At 45.6% G+C, this 20,001-nt stretch overlaps 1 protein-coding gene across 1 annotated transcript in view; it reads right to left on the bottom strand.

Annotated features, from left to right (window-relative positions):
- Positions 1-20,001, bottom strand: part of LOC138260999 (NACHT, LRR and PYD domains-containing protein 3-like) — a 122,451-nt gene that overhangs the window by 53,083 nt on the left and 49,367 nt on the right. The gene's annotated exons all lie outside the window — the stretch shown is intronic.

Raw genomic sequence — 20,001 nt, 5'->3', positions numbered from 1 at the left:
AGCGCAGGCTACCCTCACACTTAGAGGAGGCATAGGCCAGGCAGCAGCGGTCCTGGCTATCCTCACACACGGAGCAGGCACATGCCGTCAGCAGCGGTGCTGGCTATCCTCACACAAAGCCTCACACACAGAGAAGGCACAGGCCAGGCAGCAGCAGCGCAGGCTGCCCTCACACTTAGAGGAGGCATAGGCCAGGCAGCAGGGGTGCTGGCTGTCCTCACACACCGAGCAGGCACAGGCCAGGCAGCAGCAGTGCAGGCTATTATCACACACAGAGTAGGCACATGCCAGGCAGCAGAAGTGTTGGCTGTCCTCACAAACAGAGCAGGCACAGGGCAGGTAGCAATGGTTCTGGCTATTTTCACACACAGGACAGAAACGGACCAGGCAGCATCAGTGCTGGCTACTCCCAGACACAGAGCAGGCACAAGGCAGGAAGCATCATTGCTAGCTATTCTCATACTTAGGAGAGACACAGTCCAGGCTACTGATGTGCTCGCTCTCCTCACACACAGAGCAGGCACAGGCCAGGCAGCAGCGGTGCTCGCTCTCCTCACACACAGAGCAGGCACAGGCCAGGCAGCAGCGGTGCTGGCAATACTCACACACAGAGCAGGCACAGGCCAGGCAGCAGCGTTGCTGGCAGTACTCACACACAGAGCAGGCACAGGCCAGGCAGCAGCGGTGCTGGCAGTACTCACACACAGAGCAGGCACAGGCCAGGCAGCAGCGGTGCTGGCAGTACTCACACACAGAGCAGGCTCAGGCCAGGCAGCAGTGGTGCGGGCTATCCTCGCACACATAGAACAGGCACAGGCCAGACAGCAGCTGTGCTGGCTATCCACACACACAGAGCAGGCACAGGCCAGGCAGCAGCGGTGCTGGCTATCCTCACACACATACAACAGGCGGCAGCTGTCCTGGCTACCCTCACACACCGAGCAGGCACAAGACAGGCAGCAGCGGTGCTGGCTATCCTCACAAGGAGCAGGCTCTGGCCAGGCAGCAGCAGTGCTGGCTTTCCTGAGACACAGAGCAAGCACAGGGCAGGCAGCATCATTGTTTACTATTCTCATACTTAAAAGAGGCACAGGTCAGGCTGGTGTGGTGCTGGTTATTCTCAGACACAGAGCAAGCACAAGACAGGCAACAGCAGTTCTCGCTATCCTTACACACAGAGCAGGCAAAGGCCAGGCAGCAGCAGTCCAGGCTATTCTCACACACAGCGGAGCCACAGGCCAAACAAAAGCAGTGCTGGCTATCCTTAAACACAGAGCAGGCACAGACCAGGCAGCAGCAGCGAGGGCTCGCCTCAGACACAGATCAGGCACAAGCCAGGCCATAGCAGTGCTGACTATCCTCACACACACACAGAGCAGGCACAGGCCAGGAACCAGCAGTGCTGGTTATCCTCACACAGAGCAGGCCTAGACCAGGCAGCAGTGGTGCTAGCCATCCTCACACACAGAGCAGGCACATGCAAGACAACAGCGGTGCTGGCTATCCTCACACACAAAGCAGGCACATGCCAGGAACCAACAGTGCTGGTTATCCTCACACAGAGCAGGCACAGACCAGGCAGCAGTGGTGCTAGCTATCCTCACACAGAGCAGGCACAGACCAGGCAGCAGTGGTGCTAGCTATCCTCACACACAGAGCAGGCACATGCAAGACAGCAGCGGCTAAGTTTTCCTTATACAAAGAACAGGCACAACACAGGCAGTAACAGCACAGTGTTTCCACAAGCAGATAAAGGTGTAAATGATATTTCCATGTGTTGGCTGCCCCAAATAAAAGGCATCTCTTTATCTTCCAGGAGTTGGGGCATCACTGACTCCAAAAACTCCCCTTGATGCATATATGTTCACAAACCTTATCAATTTTACATCGTGTCTACCCACCACAAATGTGTATTTACCCAGATGAACTGTAAAACACTCTTCCATCTCAAATAGTACTTAGGGATTAAACCAGATTAGAGTACCTCAGCTGAAAAGTGCAGCCTGTTGTGTAAAATAATTGCCTTCTCCATTTCTTTTTCAATTTAAGGCCTGCTGCTTTGTGTCTATTGCAAGAACACAAAATCAATTCCCCCTCATTTAAGGTAGGAGTGTATCCTGTGGCGCCTGAGTTACACAGGCCTCTAATATTCCGGGTGAGTAAATGGTACACAGGTCTCCCCAGGCGTCTGGTTAAATCGCTTCCTTGTTGCTTCACCCCCTCGTCCATAGTGCCAGTGTTAGGGAGCATAGGTGCTGTGATCACCCTTTCAAGAGCCCTTCACCAGGTCAGCTGGGTGAAAGGGAATGCACCAGGTGCATGAATACTCCATTGTGTGATGGGGACATCGAAATACTCCATCTATAATCTTTATGGTGTTCAGACATAGAAGCAGACTTTATAGGGTTTAGACATACAGCCAGACCTTATGGGGTTCAGACATAGAGGCAGTCTTGATAGGGGTTCAGACATAGAGCCAGACTTTATGGTGTTCAGACATAGAGCCAGACCTTATGGGGTTCAGACATAGAGGCAGTCTTGAAAGGGGTTAAGACAGAGAGCCAGACTTTATGGGGTTCAGACATAGAGCCAGACCTTATGGGGTTCAGACATAGAGGCAGTCTTGAAAGGGGTTCAGACCTGGAGTCAGACTTTATGGGGTTCAGACATGGAGTCAGACTTTATGGGGTTCAGACATAGAGCCAGACCATGTGGGGTTCAGACATAGACGCAGTCTTCATAGGGGTTCAGATATAGGGCCAGACTTTATGGGGCTCAGACATAGGCAGTCGTCATGGGGGTTCAGACATAGAGTCAATCTTGATAGGGGTTTAGACATAGAGCCAGACTTTATGGGGTTCAGACATAGAGCCAGACCTTATGGGGTCCGGACATAGAGGCAGTCTCGATAGCGGTTCAGATATAGGTCCAGACTTTATGGGGTTCAGACACAGAGCCAGACTTTATGGGGTTCAGACATAGAGACAGACTTTATGGGGTTCAGACATGGAGTCAGACTTTATGGGGTTCAGACATGGGGTCAGACTTTATGGGGTTCAGACATGCAGACAGACTTTATGGGGTTCAGACATGGAGTCAAACTTTATGGGGTTCAGACATGGAGTCAGGGGTTCAGACATGGAGTCAGACTTTATGGGGTTCAGACATGGAGACAGACTTTATGGGGTTCAGACGTAGAGCGAAGACTTTACGGGGTTCAGACATAGAGGCAGTCTTGATAGGGGTTCATACATAGAGCCAGACTTTATGGGGTTCAGACATAGAGGCTGTCTTAATGGGGTACAGGCGTAGGCCAGGCGTTTTATGGGTTGTTCAGACATAGAACCAGGTATATACACGTTTGCAAGAAGGCAAAGGTGGGGCTGCAGATTAGCACCGTGTTTTCGCTGTCCCAGTTTCCGGATTCCAGTGCTTGTTTCTGACAGGTCTGCTAGATGGGCACCTCTAGGGCATAGCAGCATTACCTAATTGCCATTAGCAGCAGTTCTCTTTGAACCCACCAGAGCCATAAAAGTCACAGGGCGTCTGTAGATTAAAAATAAAGAAACACTAATAATATCATGGTACTCCATTATGATGCCAATGACTCGCTCTATAAATCTTCATTAATCCATTCATTCATTCATTCCTTCATTATATCCTTTTGGTTGTATTGTGTTACGTGTGTCTAGACCTGCACAAGGCATTGATATCCCAGTACTGACACATCCAAAGTGGTCTGACGAGACATTCACACCACTACCCAGATCTACACTGCACACCACTACTTTTATCCTGACCTTGGAACCTGTGCTGTACCATTCTCTGATAGGACAGCGCCGGGGCACGGGGCTCCTATGTTACCCCTTTAACTTATCTGAACCAGGAACTAGTATTCCAGTACTGAGACATCAAAGGGCTCTCACATTGCACCTCTAGCCTGACCTGCAGCATCCACTGATATCCCAGTACTGAGACATTCAAAGGACTCTGAAATTGCACCACATCCACTGATATCCCAGTACAGAGACATTCAAAGGGCACTCGCATTGCTCCACATCCACTGATATCCCAGTACTGACACATTCAAAGGACTCACACATTGCCTCTCTAGCCTGAGCTGTAGTGTCCACTGATATACCAGTAATGAGGCATTGACAGCACTACCTTATTCTGATCTGCACAATTCACTCATATTTCACCACTGAGAGAGTCGCAGAGCTCCGACAATACTCCTTTATCGTAGTGTAGTATCCTTTATTGTAGCGGAGCTCCTACAATGTGCTGTCACTAGTAGTTCTAAGACGTTCACAGCGCTTCCACAGTACCCCTGTGTCATAGCCTAGCACCCACCATGCACTGCAAGTACTGCTGAGACATTCACTGACTATTCACAATACCCTTTCATCATAGCATGGCACCCTCCGGACACTATTAGAGGTACTGCTAAGACAGAAAATATCAAAAGGATTGAATCAGCACCATTCTCAAAATCAGGAATCTCTTAATATTGTTGAATAATATTTGTGACACTCAATAGTTAGTTTCCATCAGTAGTCATAAATTACATGCTGAAGGACTAGTGGCCCTAGCATCATCATTGGGTCTTATCTCTACCAGGAGGGAGAATATCAGCTTAGAAACATGGTGGGATCTGTGGGATGATGCTATGGCAACTAGTACATCAGTTATTAAGAGATAGTCGATATAGTATTAAAGGATTCCCACTTGTCAGGAGAGGTCCTTCGCTACAGGTTAATGCACAAGATACTGCCAGAGAAGATCTCAACTGCCAGAGATGCTGCCGTATAGCACTTTCTACTGAAAGCTGATATCCAGCCCGAGTCAGGCAGAGCTGATGCTGATGTGAGGCATGTTTGCTTTTTTCAGGGGACAGGGCCTCCCTGACTACTGATAATTAGTGTGCTTGGCTGTAAGCAGGAATGCAGATCACTCATTCTTCCCAAGAAAATCTAGATGTAAGTTATTCAACTCCATGCTCTCCTGCATGTAGAGCATAAAAGTAGGTTCTAGGGTGTTAGTTTTTTAGATGATATTTTAACCATTATAGAAATGTTTATTTTATTTTCGCTGTTCACAACTTGCATTTGTGCTGTTTTAATCATATTCTGTGTGTTTGTTTTAGATCTTAAACGCAACAGGATCCACTTATTGAAATAAACACACATTTCTTAGTGCAGTTTGTATGTGTGGTGTTAAAGAAAATGACATAGGTTTGTTTCCAATATCCACAGTTTCCCTGGGCCCCTGTTTAGGGGATGTTAGTAACCCAAATGCATTGATGCCACTTCAACTATGTATTGGGTGGGGTTCTTCTGAACTACAAAAACCTGTCTTTTCCATTCAAGCATTGCTACATTGAACTACATTCACTCGTGTTATGCTTGAGTGTCAAAACAAACCTTGTAGAGCTTAGCCAGAGACTCCGTTTATGCAGCAACAGAAGAGGAGTGGTATTCCACCTTCTCAAAGCACCAGCCGGAGCACAACAGCAACTTGCCCAAAAGCCTTCAAGAATCTCGAAAGCTGAATCACCCCATGTGTTGACACACTGGTTCCTCTCAAGTGCAACCCAGTGGCAAGAACACTCCAGAGACCTTACTCGGTGTCTCTTCTGTACCTTATACCTCTAGATGAGACGGAGGGCTTACACGCCCTTTTTCTCTACATACACGCCAGATGAATTATCGAGGAGCAAGACACAGCGCCCCCAACACAAGAAATTACCCAAAAGAACTGTTTTGTTTATAGATCGCACCGTAAAAGGTTTTTGATCCATACTTGCTGACTTATGAGTACTCCCTCACGAAGACTCTGGGATAATAGTGTCTAGCCCCCGTCATGTGATTCCCACTACTCTTTCCTTATTGATTGTACATTATCTTGAAGAGTTTTACTTGATTAGGATAAGCCATTTATTCATATTAACACCTTACTTATACTTTGCCCTGAGGAAGTCAATGAGATTAATTTCTCAGAGACGAAACACGTGTTGGCTGTTGGATGTTGTTGTGATGACCACATATGGAATCTTTCTGATGTGATGAACGTGTATGAAAACTTCGCACAAGAATAAAGACACTGAACTTTAACTCTGTTTGGATTATATATTGATTCTCTGAAGACCAAGAACCTAACTGCACAGACTCTTACATTATTTCATACGAGTGCCCTGGCTTTTTGAATCAGTTTGTTTTTTCCTTTGGAGAAACACGGGAGGTGCTGGGAGGACCCTCCGTTCGGGAGCACCGTATTTATTATTTAATGTTAAGAAATGTTTTGGTGATATTCTGTTAGCACCTATCCCTATAACTTTCCCCCCTTTTCTTCACAACTTTTGAGTATCTGCATGAATCCTGTTGGACGTGGCCTTCTTAGGGGATTTTTCTGCAAAGTTTTGCTTTTTTTTTCTCCAGTTTTCTTGCTCACTCTCTTCCGTGGCCTTAGGACTCTGGGCACTTTCGTACTGTACTGCAGTGGAAAAGTGTGTGCACCCTTCCTACACATGCCAGCAAGGGGCGTTCATGTTCATGGTTGTGGTGCTGTACACAAGAGTGCCTTGTAGAAAGGTACACCACATGTCCGGGGAACGCACGGCTCTGGCTACTAGTGGGATGCTGCACTGAGTGTGCCACCCACTAGAAAAGCATGTCAGCCATGTCCTATGCCTGACAGTGCAGGCCTTGGGGGGTGAGGGGGGACATGTTCGCCAGCACTCACGGGGGCATATAAAGCCGTGGCCAACCCTGAGCAGGCCTTACAACTCACCAGGGCAAGTACAACAATGTGTACCATGCACTGTAGAGAAGAACCCCCCACATGGGGTTCCCTCCCTAGAGGTTTGTCTTTCCCATAGGGTGGGCTGATTCTCTTATAGAGGCCTTAGGCCCAGAGCACTATCCCCCTGTGTACACAGGGTGGAAGTGTGAGCGCCCTTCCTCCACCGGTTAGGAAGTGGCGCCAACCAGCTGGTATTGGGCTTGCCACAGCAGACCAGTGTGTGCACACAGGCACAATAGTGTTGTATTGTGTCCTGAGCCTGTCATTGCAGATCACTGTATGTGCACTTGCACAATGGTGTTCAATAAGGTACTGAGTCTGCCATTGTGTCCCAGTTGTGCACACCTGCTTAATGGAGTTTCATATATACTGAGCCTCGCCTAGCTGTGGCTTACACAATGGTGTTTTCATAAGTACTGAGCCTGGCCTAGCTCGCCAATATGTTCACCCTTACACAATGGTGTTTTCATATATACGGAACCTGGCACAGCTTGTCTGTGAGTGCGCATTTGCACACTGGTCTTTTCATATATGCTGAGCCTGACACAGCAGGCCTGTATGGGCCTTTTCTTGTGTGAACTAATAGTCTGGGGCGACTCAAGTCACTGCGCCCTTGAAGTTGTGCCTCATTCCAGGGAGGTACTTCATTGAGCACTTTGCATGTGGGATCGGAATCGTCTGGTGTGACTCAGGTCATCGTGCACCAGACGTTGTGCCTCCTTCCCCAGAGGTGTGGACCTGGTAGCTCTTCATGTGCAACCGGAATTGTTGGGTGGCTCAAGTCATCACGCCCCTGAATTGTGCCTCCTTCTCAAGAGGCACGGAATTGGTAACTATTTGTGCAGTGGAGTGCCAGGCTGGGAGCTGCTGTGACTAGTGTGTGGCCCAGCGACCCTCTCACTGTGCCTTGCAGACCTCTGCGTGAACCTCCCGATTAGTGTTCAAACCTGTATGTGTGAACTGTTCACTGATCAGCCATTATCTCTTCCTTCCCCCACCTTGTCCCTGGGATCCTGAGAAGAGTGACTTCGGCCGTGAGCGGCCTAGTATCCAGGATAAGGTAGCTTCATTTCCAGCTCAAGCGAGGAAGGTGGGGAGGCTAGCAGGAACTGGTTGGTGGGCAGTTTGGGGCCTTGGCCATCTGTGAACATGGTGGCATTAATCGGCCGGATATCAGGGCACCGCATTAGGGTGCCAGGACTGTGCGAGTGCGTGTGTACAAACTGCCTGATATCCCTGGCACTGCGTAGCGGTGTGGAGTGAATTCTAAGGGAATGAGTGTGAGTGATTTATAAAACAACACAGTGGTGTTGTCGTACACGTTATTTCTTGCCAAAGACTGATAGTTGACAATAGTATTACTGGTGCGGCCCAGGCCGCTGTGCTCATTAAAAGTGCTGCAAGTCTTGATATATGCATATTGCTGCTAACATTGTGAACTGAGGTGGAACCTACAACAGTGTGTTATTGAATTGGGGGAATCTCTAGGGTGGGTCTCATGCTGACAAAATTTGGCACCGCATGAGCGGAAGTATTCTTTTTCTCACATGTACATACTGTTTACGGTGTATAACACTGTTGGGCTTAATTAGTATTATGAGTAATATTTTTAAACATGATTTATGCCCAGATTTACAAGATGATCATGCTATGTTAATAATGTGTGTTGAACGCAAATTTGTATTTACATACACCTCCTGTGAAGTCTCTTTTGTGACGCTCAGTATGATGGTTGCATGGAAGTGCTGTGCCAATGCTTTACACATTGCTCCTGTGATAAGCCTGACTGCTCTGTGCCAAGCTACCCAAGGGTGAGAGCAGGTTATACACTGAGTGTAATCACCCCCGATGGGAGTGGGAGGTTATGCCTGTCTAGGGCCTCGTCGTAGCCACCCAGGACGTGTCACCTCCAACACCCTGACAGAGGAGACATAACAGCCCTCATTCCCCGGGACCTCTCTGCGGCATTTGGTACAGTTTCACACCTCATCCTCATCAGACGACTGATAAAATTAGCATCTAAGGACCCACTCTCCGCTGAATCAGCTCCTTCTTAACGGATAGAGCACTAAATCTGTCAGCTTAGCATCTTACTCCTCCGATGCCCGCAAACTCGTCTGCCGAGTGCCTCAAGGTTTATAACTCAGCCCCACCCTCTTCAAAGCATACATGATCCCTCTGGCCAACATCATCCATGCACACAAAATCAACTTGCTCTCCTACGCTGATGACACACAACCCATACTCTTCCTCTCAGAAAAGACCCCCAACAGAAGAAATAAGTTCACCGCCTGCATGACTGAAGTCACTACCTGCATGAAAGCTAGTTGTCTCAAGCTCAACAGCACAGAGGTAGCAATGGCTGGCAAGAAAAACCTCCCATGGAGCTCCAACTGGTGGCTGGTTGAACTCTGAACCACACCCAGCATCCGTCCCAGGAACCTCGAAATAACCATCAACAGCAAAAAGCTTCCACAACCCGAAGATGCTTAAGAAGATCTTCAAATGGCTCCTAAGCAGCTCTAGAAAAACTGCAATTTTCTCCCTAATCAACAGCAATTTGGATTACAGGACCACCCTCTATGCCGGGATCACCAAGCAACTCACTGGAAGACTACACAACATCCAGAACTCGGCAGCCAGACTCATCCTCAACCTCCCACACAGAACTCATATCACAGCACACTTCAGGGTGCCCTACTGACTCTCAATACACAAACAGGCTCATTTCAAACTCCCCTTAAAGCACTAGAGAACGTAGGTCCCACCTGCTTGAACAGTCTCATCTCCTTCCACCACCCACCCAGGCACCTCCGCTGTGCAGGATTCCTACATGCGCATTTTACACATACACAGAACCAGATCACGATGACAGGTATTCTGTTACCTTGCCCCTGAAGCTAGGAACAGCCTCCTACTCGGCATCAGTACCTTCTCCTCTCGTTTGAATTTTGCAAGAAGCTGAAGACCTGGCTTTCAATTAACCAAAACAGACGAAGAGGGGAGGGACTGGGAAGTTGATGGTCCAGTATACAGTCTCCCAACTTAGTAATAAACATAACAAGGGTACACTGTTTCAATTAACCAACCTACCGTAGGCAGGGCTAGGCACACGCCTCTTAATCACCAGGAATCCCTTGTGGGTAAAAGTGTTCTTTAAAAATAAACATAACACAACATAACAATTTTGAAAAGACCCAGTGCTACAAAGTGGTCTTTGCATCAGGAGCCAATGATGTATAAATAAATGAAATAAATAATTGGATTCCCAGCTCATTCTTTAAAATACATTTAGCTTGAGGCATTAGAATATTGAAAACTTAAAATGCCCTTGCTCATTTTAGGGTATATTATAACACTTCGGCCATGTTTTTTTGCTCATGCTAACATTTGCATGTTTGGCTGTCAAAGCATGAAAAGTCAAGATGAGTTTTCTCTGCTGAAAACTGTTTAGTTGTTTCTCACTGTATGAAGACCACTCTTTGTTTCTCATGAGCTTGTCTAAGCATGTGCTTGTGTTCAATGTAAGAATTTACCATGTGACTACTGCTAGAAACTTGTGTATGTTAGAGTATAAATATGGGTACTGCTTTGTGTCTATGAGTTAGGCTCCACTGGCCAATGTTAAGAGACACCCTGGATACATTCTAGGCATATCTCAAGCGCCCTGACACATATCCAACAAATGTGATTGAGCCGTGGCCTGGGATGAGATTTGGATCTGTCTAAATAATGGCAAAATTTAAGGTGCATCCTGCGTGGTCAAAAGAAGGTTCATATGCTGAAGCAGCAGTGTTCGAGTCCCAAAGTGAGGTAAAGTTAACCCAGTCTGCTTGCAAAGTCCTTTATAGATGCCAGACTTCCCTAGGGCCGCAAGGCGCAGACATTGATCATTCCTGATGAAATCATAACCTCAAACGAGTCAAAAATCAAACTTGATTGAGGGATGGATCTGTGATATCTTTAAGTCTTTATAAAAACCTTGAGGCTCAGGCAAGGCGGCTTTTGACTGGGGGACACTGCAAAGGTTGGGAGCTATGGCTCTCGAGCCAGAATGGAAGCACCGCTGTGACCAGATTCCCTCCTCGGTGGACCATCACCACAAACGTCAAATACAGAAAAGGTACCTCTCCGTGGTCAACCTTTGTAATAGCAGCAAATGATCTGGAAACTGATTAGAACATGTCAGATTTCCATATAATAATCTATATATACAGTTTCAACATTTGTACTTGGTAGAAGAAAAATTTGACAGGCCCATCTTTGTATGTGCAGAGCTCTCCACCTAGACTGTTGACTCTCCACAGTTGTAAAATTAAACTTGTAGTTTGCGAATATAAAAAAAAATATACTTATGAGAAAGTGTACATTCACCTTTGTGAATCAGGCCCTATATCTTTACGTCAGCATTCCCAGATTTTGCTCAGTCATGAAAGGACCTATTGAGGGTCTTTTGCGCAGACATGTTCAAAGGTGGTAGTGGGTTAATGTATGGTTGGGGGTCAGGATTACAGTACGGATTAAAGTCCGAGAGGTTTGGGGTTAAAACCAGGTTTGAGGACAGGATTAGAGTAAGAGATAAAATTGGGATTTCAGTACATGGGAGGAAAAATGAGATCTGAGTAAAAGTTGCATGTAGGATAGTAAGGATTACTGTTAAAGTTAAGGGTATGGTAGTGAATAAAAGACTCTAATTAAATGTAATGTCCCTAATAGCCATTTCAATAGAAATGGGCATCCTGGAACAATTTTAAATTAGCCTTTTGGTTCAAACAAGATGGTTTTCTCAATAATGTATTGAAATTCTTCACTTAAAATTGAAGAGCATTCACTTCCATGCAGCCCTCCGTGAGCCCTTGTAGCAGAAGCAAAGCATCCCTTTCTCCAGCAGGTCGATTGTTGTGGTTGCAGATCATCAGCTAAATGAGTCTCAATGAAATGGGAGTCGAGCCCATCCTGAGGCCCCTTTTCTTTTCCAGAATAAGGTGTAAACCTTTCCTGCATCAATACCTCATTCAGCTTGCAAACATGCTCTGGGAGCCAAATGTACTAAGATACTGGTTGGAAAAAGCAATTGCAAAATCCACATTGACTTTTTAGAACCTCTATCAGATTTTTCAAACCTGCCTGTGCATTATGACTATTCGAAAAATGACCATTTCCAGGGGGTTTGCAGAGCGGCCTGCTTGATTAATAAGTAGTCATTGCTCAATTTGCAATCTGATGCGATTGGCTACACAAACAGGGATGATTGCCTTCAAGGGACAGCAGATTCCAAATAAACAACTTTTTTCAAAACCGCCGATGTGCCTTACAGGACCTGGTGCTACTCTATTTAAAAAAAAAAGCATCAGGGGGAGTGTGTGGAGCTGGAATGCAGACCACTGCCTATTCCCCTTGAGGCTGTCAAGATGATTTGTAAAAGGGAATGGGTCCTTTGAAAGTCCTTTCCCTTCGCTGATCAGTTACCATCACCTTTGGGGTGTTGGTAAAAGTACAATGTTCGGCAGCCACCTTTCAGGTCGCAAACCAGTGTTGCTCTGAATACTGATTCACAATTTGAAAGGTATGCTTTTTTTTAAATAAGTTATGCCTTTTTCATGTCCCTTCCTAGCTGCAGTTTGGCATGGGTTACAAAACCCATTTTACAAACCGTAAAAATATTTCTGACTTATGAAATGTCTTTTGTAGATCTGAGACAACTATTTGCAGCTTCAAACCCTGTGATTTTGTGAATCACATGTTTTCCAATTGCAAAGTTGCCTAGTACATCAGGCCCCAAGCGCCACTACCTGGGCGGGGGAGCCAATGGGAACACTTCAAAGGGTGAGGGGACAGATTACCGTGTCGAAAATAGTGAGGACTGAAATATCGAGAAGGTACGTGCAAATAGGTCAGTATAGATTTACTATTCTTACCTCTACATGTATGTTCTTTGAAGACATATAGATCGTTAAAGGTACATGTATGTGGATTTATATATAATAAAAATTTGCTTACCCATGAAACGTACCTTCATGACATCTTTGTCCTCGATATTCTTGACACAATAGTTTGTCCAAACAATATTTTTCATCGGATATTTTGTCTAAACACCTATACAAACTACTTAAACATTTATGAAAGCATGCACTTGCAACCAAACACAAATACAATCACATACATGTGTACAAAAACACACAAGTACATACACATGCACACACCATCACAGGATCAAACACACACAAGCATACACACAAGCACACTCACATGCACACACGAACAGATGGACACACACAACATCCACAATCACAAACATAAGCAAGCACACATACAATCACATGCATGTATTCAAAAACACACAAGTAGATACACAAGCACATCATTGCAGGCAAAAACATGCACACACACACACGCACACACACTCTCACACACACAGATGCACACACATACAAAAACATCCACATACACAAACACATATACCATCACATGCACTAGTACTAAAAAACACAAGTTCATGCATGTGCACACACTATCTCTCACACGCACACAAGTGCATGTACGTCCACCCATACATGCAGAGACGCACACACACAAGCATGCATACAGAAACATTCACATGCACAAACACAAGCAACCACACATACAATCATATGTACTAGTACAAAAACACACAAGTACACGCAAACGCACACACCATCACAGGCACAAACATGCACAAGCACACACCCATGCACGCACAAGTGTATGCACACGCACTCATAAACCCAGAGATGCACACACAAGTACACATATAGAAACTTCCACATGCACAAACACAAACCAGCACACACAATCACATGCATGTGTGGAAAAACACACAAGTACATATATAGGCACCCACTATCCCCGGCGCAAACATGCACTCACACTCTCATACATACAGACACCCACACAAGCACACATACAAAAACATCCACACGCACAAACATACCCACATATATAATCACATGCACCAGTATAAACACACCAAAATACATACACACAAGTACATGCAAACGCACACACCTTCACAGGGGCAAACACGCACAAGCACACACACATGCACACTTGCATGCACACACACATTTATACATGCACAGACGCACACACGCAAGCACATTCAAAAACATCCACATGCACAAATACAAGCACATATACAATCACATGCACTTGTACAAAAACACCCAAGTACATACACGCATGCAGGCATGTGCAGACATCATCAGATGCACAGACGCGCACGCACAGGTGCGTGCACACACACACTCTCATACACGCACAGATGCACACATAGAGAAACATCCACACGCACAAACACAAGCAAGCACACAATCACATGCATGTGTGGAAAAACACACAAGTATATACATAGGCTCACACCATCACAGGCGCAAACATGCACACACACACACACACACTCTCATACATGCACAGTCACCCACACAAGCACACATACAAAAAACATACACACGCACAAACACAAGCACATATACAATCACATGCACCAGTAAAAACATACCAAAATACATACACACAAGTACAAACGCACACACCTTCACATGGGCAAACAAGCACACACACATGAACACATACACATATGCATACACACAAGCACTTTCAAAAACATTCACATACACAAGCGCATACACAATCACATGCACTAGTCCAAAGACACACAAGTACGTACACACAAGTACATGCACGTTCACACACCATCAGGCGCACAGACGTGCACACACAGGTGCGTGCAAACACACTCTCATACACGCAGGGCCAGCTTTAGGATGGTGCTGACTTGAATTGGGGAGCGCTGACCTCAAGGCTGTGTTTAGCAATAACTTAGAAACTTGTGAATGTCCAGCCTTCAGGAAACAATTAAAATGTCAGGGTACCACTTGTATTTAATGTTCCTGCTAGAGAGAGAGAGATGGAGTTTTTCTAGTGGCAGCTTTGAGTCGCCATTAGGTAGCGCAGAGGGTTAATGTGCCTGTTTCAAAGAACAGAACTATACTTTATGTGTACAAGTGAGTGGATTAGTAAAGCCAGCTTTTACAAGCGCTTTAAAACAAATGAAATGTATGTGAAAGGGGGGCTATGGAGAGATGAGGGGCACATTTGCCGGGTGGTCGTGAGGGAATCCGAGGAGGCGGTCATGGGGTGGGTGCCAAAATAGGTTGCCGCAGAGGGCGCCACTAGAGTTAAAACCGACCTATGATACACGCACAAGCACCCACAGAGAAACATCCAAGGGCATAAACACAAGCGCAAATACAATCACATGCACTAGTCCAAAGACACACCAGTACATACACACGTACATGCATGTGAACAGACACAAGCACACACATACACACACAAGACACATTTCTAGAGGCCTGCAGCACCACTGATGGCCTATGAGGGCGGCTGGGACAGGCGGATGGAAGGCTGAGGCGGGTTTAGAAAGTGAAAAGAGACACGGATGATACACCGGGGAGAGGGAGAGAGAGAGGTCATGAGGGAAGAGAGGACAGATGAAAGACTGATCGTAATAATGAACTCCTGCCTGCCGTCATCACAGGACACTCACTAGTAGGGGGGCTACTTCATAGAGACGCGGGGGCCGCTGCTGTTAGCTCCATCAGGGATTCACACCAGCAGCACCCCGGAGAAGTTCCTAGCAGCCCACTTTGCGGGTGACTTCAAGGCACTTCCTACATCTTCCCTCATTTTGCTTTCATCTTCTATAAATCCTCGTCCACATCCCTGTAACTGACCCTTCCCTGCATGGCGAATCCCGGCCATTAAATGATGTTTTTCATTCGGCCGTTATGGAATTTATGTGCGCGTGTATTTTAAATCTAAAATAATCCCTTCTTTGGGCAGAGATAATCTTTTTGAACGCTAAGAGCAGAGCTGACTCGCGTCTTCTGCATTGTGCTGCCTCCCAGTGGCCATATGTGAACATCGCACACGCTGAGTCACTGAAAGAAGTAGAGGTGGCGAGCCAAGAAAATAAAATAAATACATCTTGGAGCCCATGCACGAGCCGAGCCCAGAAAATGTTTGATATGTAATTCGTACAACAAACATCAGCTAAAACATGATGCAGTCTCCTCAAAGTTTTCAAAAGTGTATTTCTTTAATGTATGAAAGCTCTGACATTCATACGTCATAGTCTAGCACTGCACAGAGAAGTACATAATAAAAGTAATACGTTTTAAATATGAACCATTAATAAACTAAGACGCAAGACAGTTGTCGTGTAATGTACGTGGCCCAGATTATTACAGAGCACCATCATAGTCTATTAGGTAAAACGCTGCGTTTTGTACAACTGGTATTCTGAGCCCACATATTTGAAAGTGCTTTCATAGCGATAATAAAGTAAAAGGAGTTTTGGAGAAATAAATCATGTACCTATGGTCACACAGTTTAGTTGGGGAAGCCGTGATTGATCCAGGTTTTCTGGTTTCTTTCTAAAACTTAACCATTAAATGGGTATCTATTTGTCTCTCCTTTTTATGTTAATGCTTGCTTTTTATGTCTTTGTGTATTTTTCTGCAGTTTTTATATATCACAGACTCAACCCAAATGTATGAGGTGAGCACCAGTTACATGACACAGGGTCACACCCATTATTTTTAAACATGGAGAGAGTAAGTGATTAGCCCAGAATCAAAGGATGTTGAGGGGACACCTAGACTGGAACCTGGTTTCCCATTTCCAAAGTCTGCAGCTATGACCGTAACGCCACACCCCGGGTAGAGGGAGTTTGGCAGCAGTGCTTAATTTGTGCTGCTTGTTTCCAGTGCTGAGCACCGGCACTTATTTTTGAGGGCCAGGGCTTAGTCTTCTGCCTCAAGCATTTGCTGCGAGCAAAAGACACATATGGGAAAGAGGGAGGAAGAGAAAAACGAAAAAGCGTCACAACGGGAGAAAGCAGAAAGCTGCAAGAGTGAGCTGAAGGGGCAAGGAGTGGCTTTATATGGTTTGAAGAGGCCCGAGATGGCTTCAGGATTAAGCCACCTCAGTATTCCCTGTTCACACATTTAACTGCAGCAGCCACATGTTTAAGAGGAGAGCTTTGAGCACCGGCACTTTTTTATTTACAAATTAAGCACTGGTTGGCAGGCAAAAGCCACTTGAAAGCTCCGCCCGTTATAGACTAGAGGATTCAGCAGGACCTCGAGCTGCGCCAGAGCCAGGCTTCAGGCTCGAGCTTTCAGTGCCTCACCCACCTCTGCAAAGACCTTTGTTAGTTTTGAAGCCATTTATATCTCTTGTATGGATGTGAATATTGGTAGCGCATGAGCCTAGCTCCAGAGCAACGTTGTGCTGGATGGGGAATGACTGCCGGGAAAAGTCAATGATTTAACTACTGTTCCTTGAAGACCATGCTTGGGGCCATGCTAAATGTTAGCTGGTGGCTGCAGGTGGGGCCCACCGGCAATCGTTTTAGGGGACCAGCTCTCATTTTTCCTCATTAGTCTCACAAGAGAGGGAAAACACAAAGATGAAGAAAAAGACTGAAATCCGTGACAATTTCAGAAAGCAGGAATCTGACAGAGCGCTGTAAAGGGAAGAGTTATGTCTCGTAGTGCATCGAAGCGGCGCGAGTGGGAATCGCGGCTCTGCAGCCAGGTGTTCGGCACGCTGATTGATGTGCGATAGCGCCGGCCGCAGGCTTCTGAGCAAAACTTGTGACCGCGGAGCTTATTCCTTTACAAATGAAGGCGTCTCCAGCTTTCTTCTCATTTTTAGTAGAGTTGGTGCTTCTCCGTTGTTGATGGGGATCCCCTCTTCATACTACATAGAAAGTGAGGTATGGAATGCTTGAAGTTATCACGAGCCACCAGTGTTTACTATGGGACACATTCCAGCCCATTATATTTCTGTTTACTGAGCCCCTGTTGACAAGAACATCAGTTTGTAACTAATCACGCTAAAGTCTTACTCATGTCATTTCCAACGAAGTAAGCCTTGGGCACCCCTATTAATCTTAAACGAATCTCAGTGTCTATCAAACAATCAGCAATTTTTGACACAGTTTCATACAATATGTCAAAAAAGACATATCACAGAGGATTCTCACTAAGGGTGGGTGCAACTTGTGGAGTTTCACTCTGAAGAATTCCACGGAGTTACATAAAATCCCTGCAAGATTCTGGGTGTTGAATTCAGCATGTTGTGCTGCTTGTGCTGAGTTTGAGCTCCAAGAACTTGTTCCACTCTGCAAAATCTGTGCAGATGGCACCACGCAGCACGCCAGAGGGCGCTGCTTCTTTCTGCCTCTCGAGTAGATTTTGTACTCGAGCGGCACCTTCCTACGTGAGAACAGTCACGGCCTGCCGCGGCTGCCCGTGTTGAGAAATCTCACCGGGAGGCATTCTAGCACCCTAAAATCACGCTAGGGGATGCAAATTCTTGCTAGCATTCGGCAACATAATGTTGGTGAGCAACAGTTAAAAAAACCTCTGCCACAAGGCGGCTGGTGGGTTTTTCCCGAACTCTGTCCTCCAAGCAGAGCATGGAGTGGGCAAAACTCTGCAAACTCCACCGGCGGAGCGGAATCTTTACGCCACCGCTAATTCTCACATGGGTTTACTCACTCTGAAACAAGGTTAACAAGCGCTGAAGACCTACATTGCTGACTTCCAATAACTGCGACTGATGTGAATTGGATAGATGGAGCTGCATTCGCAGCATTTTATCAAGGACTTCACGATGATTTAAAAGGTACTTTGTTACTAGTTGTCAATACACTAATGCTACAGCTGCACATATCTATCTAATACTTCAACTAAATCTTCACACACAAAATGGTTGATAGTGGGACTGAGATAACATACACAATCTTCATTATTTCAAAACAAAGAATTGATCAACAGCACATAACAAACCTAGCCGTGATAATTGTTTATAGATAGATCGCGAAAAACAAATTCACATTAAGAGTGCTTGGTGCTCACATGTTAAGAGAAAAAGCGCCAAAATGATCAGGCTGTGTATCATACAAGTAAGACAGTGGTAAATACATATTTGTAGTTTCAGGTTGTTCTTTCAGAAGGAAAAAGTTAATTATATAATACAGCAAACTTAATAGTCAGTAAGTGCAGTCTATTTGCCAGAATAGTTTCATTGGTATTTCTACCTACTATAAATTAAAGGGTCACCATCAGGACAATATAGTTCAGAGCAGTGTTTCATTAATTAGAGGGGATACATATTAAGAGAGATGTTAATTCTCTGTTGGTTGAATGGTCATGTCATTAAAGTGTGAAGATCTATAATCTGCAATGGAGATACATAGGGGATGGTGCATAAATGTGCAACCAAAGGGACACCATCAAAGGAAAGAAAACACTGCTTACGGTTAATGAAAAGACAGCCACCTGCCTAATAAAGGGGGGAAGTGACCGAAAGGTTCTTGCAAAATCGACATGTAAGTAACCTCAAAGAAGGGGGTTACAATGACCATCAAAACATTAACCACTGGCATGCTGGGAGCTCCACTGAAGTCAAGGGAGAGCTCCTTCTCTCCCACTTCTTTGTCCACAAGGGAACCTTTCAGTGCTGCTGCCACTGGGGCACTTGGTTTGTGCCAGGAACCTTGCAGAGGCTAACCAGGAAGTGTTTTCTCCAGATCTTGTACCTCTGTTCTTTCTTGGAAACTAAACTTTTGATTGCAAGCTGGGAGAAAAACAAGTCTGTTAGCTGACTAGAGCGGAATGCTGAGTACCTAGGGGTATTCAGGTCACTGACATCAAATTCAGAGGATACTTTTCTCACTAAGGCAATGCCATTGAGTTCATCAATAGAGCTTCATTCTCAAAGACTTTATAGAAAAAGCAAAAATAAAGAGGTCAAGATGAAGTCTTATAATGGCCGACTCCACACTGAAGGGTAGTTGTAGGTTCCGCGTGGTCGTAGCAGGAACGCATGTACTACAAGCATTTACACTAGGCAAAGAACTAGTTGTGCTTAGTAGTGCAACTGGTAGTAGGGTCAGAGGTAGGATTGTTGGTGTACTGATTGTCACAGTAGTTCCAGTCCTAGTAGCATCAGTAATCCTTGGTGTACTAATGCTCTAGTGAGACCAGGAGCAGTTTATACCTTGTGATGTTAGTAATAGCTCTAAAGCAGGACCAGGAGCAATTGAAAACGGAGTGCATGGTGAGCTACTGATAACTCCAGCGCTGCTGGTGCTGTGAGTATCTA

This window comes from Pleurodeles waltl, chromosome 10, assembly GCF_031143425.1.
Source record: "Pleurodeles waltl isolate 20211129_DDA chromosome 10, aPleWal1.hap1.20221129, whole genome shotgun sequence".
Taxonomy (NCBI): domain Eukaryota; kingdom Metazoa; phylum Chordata; class Amphibia; order Caudata; family Salamandridae; genus Pleurodeles; species Pleurodeles waltl.
This window is presented reverse-complemented; position numbering and strand designations above follow the sequence as displayed.